We start from the raw sequence: 7,452 nt of genomic DNA, 5'->3' as shown, positions 1-7,452 counted from the left end.
CAGGAGACTAGTATATCGGCCCACCTACATGCGATTTCGACATCCGTGTTTGTATATCTGCATAAGGACTTGTGATATGTATTCAAAGATTAAACTTTTAAATCTAAACCCCATTTCAACGTCAACAATTTATTGAATTCGGTTGAAATTCTTTTAACGACTCTTTTTGTTCTTAACCTCAGTGCAGAGTTCGTTCTACAATTCAGTACAGTTATCTTGTTGAAATTCATTTAACAACCCTTTTTATTATGGTGAAAAGACAGGTAAAAGGTCAATTCGTAGTATACAGTATATTTTTATTTGGAAAAAAATCTATTTCATAAAGATTTTATCGAAGTAAACGTAGTGATAAAGAATATTAGCATTTTCTGGGGGTATTCTAATTATAAATTGAAGGGAGAAACATCAAGATGTGGTAGTATGACAACATATCGTTAAGTGCGATGTTTGCTTAGCCACAAAACCAGGTTAAACCCACCATTTTTTCTTTAAATGTCCTGTACCAAGTCAGGAAAATGACATTTGGTATCTGAAAGTAAAATCACAAAAATACTGAACTTAGAGGAAGATCAATAGGGAAAGTCCATAATCACATGGCAAAATCAAATAACAAAACGCATCAAAAACGAATGGACAAGAACTGTCATATTCCTGACTTGGTACAGGCATTTTCAAATGTAGAAAATGGTGGATTAAACCTGGTTCTATAGCGCTAACCCTCTCACTTTTGTAATGACAATGATAGTTCGTTTCTGTTTGTGTTGCATTGTCGTTTGATATTTGTTCAATTCTGTGTTTCTGTTGTTTTGTTATTTTCCTCTTATAGTGTATGTGTTTCCCTCGGTTTTAGTTTGTAACCCGGATTTGTTTTTGTCTCAATCAATTTATGACTTTCGAACAGCGGTATACTACTGTTGTCTTTATTTACAAACATTATATGTTGTAACCATAATTTGTAATGTACCGCGCAAAAGGTAACAAACCGAACACGCAACACCCTTGCCAAGAAGTAATCTCGCTTGAACAATCAGAAGTACTTTCATTAATTATTGTTAGTTATTTAATAACTCACATTAACAGGTGCAAAATATAACTTCAGATTTACCTTGATAATTGTATTTTATCAATTCTGCCACATTCAAAAGTGATGTATCAGTCTGATACTACCGATTTAATCAACGATTAATATTTAATTTATTCATCACATGTAAACGAAAATCTATCAAATTTATGGCATTAAAATATTAAACAACTGTTTCATTATATCAAAACGTGTCATTATCTGTACGATCATATGCATTATCGAAGAATATTGCATTAAAATATAATGAGTGAGAGATATGATGAAGCATTAGTTACAAAAAAGATGTGATGAAATCAGTGAATCATCCATAAAAGCTACTTCATAAATGATTTAGGATACTAATGGTTTTCTTCAAAGACAGAAATTAATCTTGTTGTCATGGCTTAGTTTCCATTGTTATGTGTTGATCATTGCAACTTAAATTTTCCATTATATAAAATTTATATTGGAGAGTAATTTCAAATTATATCATTGGGAGAAAAGTTGCGCTCATACTAAATTGAAACTTATGGATTCGGCATTGAATTTGGCGACTATTTGTTTGTTATGTAAGTTTTATGATTTAAAGGGGCACTAGCTACGAGATGCATACACATTTAAAGTATGATTTGTTTTTGTTCAATCAATAATAAAAGTGAAATAGTGAAATAACAATTCGCTTTTAGCAGCCAAAATGGTTCAATTTTGTCAAATTAAGCTAAATGATATTGATAATGACTTATTTACTTGCAAGTGAATAAGTCGATCTCATTAAATCCGTATTCATATGAACTTCAATTTAACCCCTTAACTGGAGATGGACACCGCATGCTTTGTACGTGTACTGTTTATTTAAAGGAAAGGAATGTCAACATTGAAAGTGAAACATAGGTAAATCATTTGATGACTGATTCGATCCAATAAAAATCTACATGTAAAAACGACGAGAAACATATATTTTAAATCTATAAAATAAAATTAAACAGACCTATAAAAATTCAAAAGCACGTGTTTGCTCAATCTATTTATATATAATCATTAGCATATTATGTTTACATCGCTTATACGGTCATTTGAGGTCAGCTCGATATTTAATTAGATGGAGTCTAGACTAAAATACACACGAAACGAAACTACATATTATTGACCCTATACTCTGTAAACTGTTTATTTTACACTTTTGATAGTTTGAATAAATGTTTTACATTGTTATAAAAAAAATATGAAAATTTGAGTCAAATCGGTGACCATGAATTTGACAGCTTGTGCCCCTTCAATTCTTAACATTCTTATGTCAAAATTTGTTATTTTGTTAGTTTTGACAGACAAAACTACAGTAAGTAATGATTTAAAAAAAAAAACACATTTCGGTAAGATTTAAAAAAGTGTAATGGTCATTTTATAAACCTTTCACACATAGAAAAATAAATAAATAATAATAGAATTTTAAATAGATCACGTAGTTTTTACCAAAAAATGTGTCAAGACAAACTTACTACTACATGTCATCTTAGGACCAACCCAAATGCCTGCACCGACACACCACGCTCTACTTATGTCGTTCGTATTGCCTGTGTTTCCTGTGTCACATGTATATTGTAACATGCTTCCAATATCAAAAGTTGTTTGATAGATTTCTCCATCATGGTGAGCATGACTGACAACAGGAGGCTTTCCACATTCTGCTTTTGCTATAAAAAATAATAAAAAATAGAAATATTTTTCAGGTGAAGGAAATAGACAAGTGTTCCGAAAATAAATGTTGTTATCGATATGCTAAGGCAAACCTTTGAATCAAAATCTGTTTTTCAAAAATAAAATCGATCCTCCACCTCTATTTCAAAAAATCGTTTCTCTAAACATGTTGCTCTAAACGTTCATTGTACTTTTGTCCTCAGTGGTTGTTGTATTTTTATTTTAACAAATTTTGAGCTCTGTTTTCTTAAACAAGCATTTATTTTAAATAAATCCCTACATGTATACTATATAGTTATATTTCAGGAATTATCATGTTAATCTTTACTTGATTATTTCACATACCTTGAATAGACTGATTAATGTTGATTCTACATTCAGGGGGAGATAAGCTCCATTGTCCATCTCCTTGACATACCCTAACTCTCTGATGTTTTCCATGTATTTCATATCCTTCGTGGCATTGATATCTTGCTATAGCAGCGAACTTATTATATGGCAGTACAGTAACTTCTCCGTACTGAATAGAACCTATTGGTTCGCATTTCATATCTATAAAGTGCAATGAAAAAATATGTGATTCGGTTTTATGGTCCGTCACTCTCAATAGTTTTTTTTTTTTATAATTCCTTTAAAATAAGAACACACTATTTCACATTGAATAGCACTGTCCGCTCCAAAAACCTTGTCAACCATGAGAAGTCTAAACAAGCATTCTCAATCTGTCCTCACTTGACTCTAAAGTTTTTAATGTTTTAATTGAAAAGCTCAAATCTGTTATTGGCAAAGGTAAAGGATTGAATGATGCACAGTATAATTCAAAAGGAAGAAAAACTTATTTCTTTATTTTATCTCGAAAGTAACATCAAACGCATGGATGTATAATGAGTGAAAAGCTCGATATCAAATTCGGGAATGAGCTACTCAGTTTCACGTTCACTCTTGTCATTTTCTTATTTAAGAATGAATGTTCACTTTTAAATGTGTGTGTATTTGTGTGTTATTTGAGTCGTTAGATCAAAACTGTCCTTGGTTCACACTCATGTTTTTAATTGTTTGAATGAAAGGTGGTAGAATGTACAACATCAAATATATATATATTGAACTGTGACATACTTTTATTTATACAACTTAACCCACAATCTCCATCACATAAGCAGTCTTTTCTTTTGCTTTTGCAGGCCTCTAGAGCACAGGGCTTTTGACACTTTCTGTTTACGTTATCTTTCCTTGGGTCACATTTTGGTTGATTACAAGTTACCACTGAAAAAGGATACAATAGATAAATAAATGAAGGTAAACTGCGAGCTACTGCTCACTTATGATATCCCGCCAAAATATTTTGGTCAACAGGAAGTTGTTAGGTGATGAATCTGAAAACGTATCACACAATATAGCTGACTTATATAAACCCCAAAACCAAATTTCTGAAATCCTTGTATTGTAGTTCCTGAGAAAAATGTGACGAAAATTTTCAACTTGGCTATCATGTGTAAAATAATACAAGTGTTCGGAATACTGGAAGTTCTTGAGTGATGAATCTGAAGACGTACACGGTATAGCTGATTTATTTAAACGCTGTACCCAATTTCAGAAATCCTTATGATGTAGTACCTGAGAAAGATGCGACGAAAAATATTCATGGGACGAACGGACTAACTGACGGATGGATGAATGGATGGTCTGACATATGGATGGACTGACGGACAGACAAAGGTAAAACAGTATTCCTCCAATTTTTTTTTAAAGCGGGGGTATGAAAAGTCACTAACTTCTTATAAGGGCAATACAGATATATTTTAAATGTTATTTCGCAAAGAATGGTGTTATGAAGATCTGTTCAGATGGTAAGATCACATGGGATAGCATTTTTCAGATGTGTGCTGAAGGTGACTCCGTAAAGTACGGTGTTATGAAGATGTGAGATAACAGAGGATTGCATCGTCGAATATGGTTTGATTGTAAGGTCTAAATAATTGTGAATCTGATGTGGAAGTTATATTTCAGAGGATAACGATTGGTGGATTGTGAGTAAAGGATGACGATAGCTTAAGGTAGATTCATGGTATACCGCCATCTTGGATTGTACAATCACAGTAAAAAACCGGTCTAGTTATTTGCCTAAATCTGCAAATTTGGAGACAGATTTGCAATTTGATGGTTAGACTGTTTAATAATATAAAGAAAACTTGGCAATTTATTGTATAATTCAAAATAATTAAACAAATATCATTTTATTTTGCTTTTTAAATCATTTTTTTCAAATGAGCCATTTCAGGGAAGATAACTCTTTTAGTAAAAAATTTATACTGGACAGATAGGGAATTTTTTTCTTTTTACTTGTAGCAAGAAAACAAATTCGGTGACACCATTTTTTCTTTTTATTTTCTTAAAACATATTACAAAACCTATCTTTTCACAATTTATTTCAAAATTCTATCTCATAGATTATTTTTTATGCACACAATTGTGTTTTTCCATTAACAATCTAACCAAATTTAGGCAATTTTCAACGACTCATAGCTTGAAAAATAGCACGGTGACCCCTACTTTTTATTATATTTTTGAAAAGAGCATATTAAAATCTTCATTCTGGCTAAGTATAAGAAAATTCTGTCTCAAAAAAGATTTACTTATGATCTACCTTAACAGTTCTAGTGGTTACATTTCTGTATGATAGCGGTACGGTGTTGTTGTATCTGTATTGAGTGGTACTATTGATTGATATAGCCATAAATATAAATTAACTGTTAACAAAACTTTGAATTTTTGATTGATATAGCCATAAATATAAATTAACTGTTAACAAAACTTTGAATTTTTGAAAAAACTAAGGCTTTTCTACCTCAGGAATAGATTACCTTAGCTGTATTTGGCAAAACTTTTAGGAATTTTTGGTACTCAATGCTCTTCAACTTTGTACTCTATTTAATAAACATTTTTTTTATTAGAGCGTCACTGATGAGTCTTTTTCAGATGAAACGCGCGTCTGGCGTAAATATAAAATGTTGATCCTGCTATCTATGATGAGTTTATTTGGTAGATGTATGTAAAATTCTGCATATAAAAGTCCTCTGTTAGTTGTCGGAAATCGAATGATTTGATTGTGCGTGGTTTATGGTATTCATGCCATACTGAGATGTGACAATAACATGCCATGTTCTTGGACGAATTGTCAACTATGTACAGTGTTTTCGATATGGAACTACAGAATCTGTATGCCAACCGAATAGTTTGGCCTTATTTTAGTCCGTATACGTGCAACCTTTAATTTTATCTTTAGTTGGCGAAATGGGTGTAGAGATGGTCGCGTGACGATCGTATTCGTTGAAAGTCATCTCCTTGGTTAATTAGTTCGATACTTTAGTCTAGTTATAAATACGCACGAAATTCTGATACTTTATTGCAATTTCAAACATTCTGTATTGTTCCCATAGAACCTTTATGATTCTAGTTAATAATAATAATAATAATAATAGTATGATATAAATTAAATAAAGTGTCAATTCGATGGTAATGAATTTGGTACATAATTATGGAACGCCATGACTGCCTTATGCTAGTGATCAGCATTATATGCAGTGCTCACAAAATTATATGCAGTGCTCACAACATTATATGAAGTGTTCACAACATTGTACGCTGTGGTCCAAACATTATATGCAGTGGTCACAACATTATATGAAGTGCTCACGACATTATATGAAGTGCTCACAACATTATACGTTTTTTGTTGATGAAGGTGATGATCGGTGATGGTGATGATGATGTTTGATGTATGATGAGATTGTAATGGTTCAGATTCGGTAAACTTCGTTTTTTTTTTAAATCGGAAATTACCGAATACAGTGATAATTGATAGTGCTCCGCAAACAAATTGAAACAGTTGTTGAAGTCATGTTATCAAGGCAATTCGATTGAAAACTATATCAGAAAAAAAAAATAACGCCTGCTATTGTCTGCAGTTGGACAAATATAATTTTATTAATTTATTGGAAGTTCATTTACTAGTTATGTTCCTCGTAAGAAATACATATATATAGATATAAACTTTCATAAGAAAAATTTACCCTTTCAAGACCCAGTTTAACATTTTAATTTATAGTTATCATCTCTTATGAAAACTGAGTTTGTGGGGGTGAATAAAACGTTTACTACGTTTGTTCGTCAGTCTGCAAGATTAGTATATGAAAAAAAGTGGTATGCTTGCCAATGAAACAACTTTCCACAAGAGACCAAATGACACAGAAATTAACAACTATAGGCCACAGTACGGCCTTCAACAATGAGCAAAACCCATACGACATAGTCAGCCTATAGAAGGCCCCGAAATGATAAACGTAAAACATTCCAAACGAGACAACTAACCGCTAATTTATGTACAAACAAACGAACGAAAAACGAACATGTAACACATTCACAAACGACAACCACTGAAATACAGGCTCCTCCTGACTTGGGACAGACACATATATACAGAATGTGGCGGGTTTTAACATGTTAGCGGGATCCCAACCCTCCCTCTAACCTGGACAGAACAGAACAACATAAGAACGAACTATGAAAATCAGTTGAAAAAGGCTTAACTCATCAGATGGATACAAATATAAATACATCTAACAAAAAACAGAGTGGACGTGGCCGGGTACTTGTATATCCCAACAACAAAAAGACACTTAGAACTGATCTGAGAG

At 32.2% G+C, this 7,452-nt stretch overlaps 1 long non-coding RNA gene across 1 annotated transcript; it reads right to left on the bottom strand.

Moving 5' to 3' along the window:
- Positions 1 to 2,539: 2,539 nt before the first annotated feature.
- On the bottom strand, positions 2,540 to 4,039 carry LOC139508202 (uncharacterized). Its single transcript, XR_011661127.1, has 3 exons — positions 3,875 to 4,039; positions 3,104 to 3,310; positions 2,540 to 2,754 (listed from the first exon to the last, which is right to left on the bottom strand). It is a non-coding gene; the product is annotated as an uncharacterized lncRNA (long non-coding RNA).
- Between the last annotated feature and the right edge of the window lie 3,413 nt (positions 4,040 to 7,452).

This window comes from Mytilus edulis, unplaced genomic scaffold (genome assembly GCF_963676685.1).
Source record: "Mytilus edulis unplaced genomic scaffold, xbMytEdul2.2 SCAFFOLD_1021, whole genome shotgun sequence".
NCBI classification, from domain to species: Eukaryota; Metazoa; Mollusca; class Bivalvia; order Mytilida; family Mytilidae; genus Mytilus; species Mytilus edulis.
This window is presented reverse-complemented; position numbering and strand designations above follow the sequence as displayed.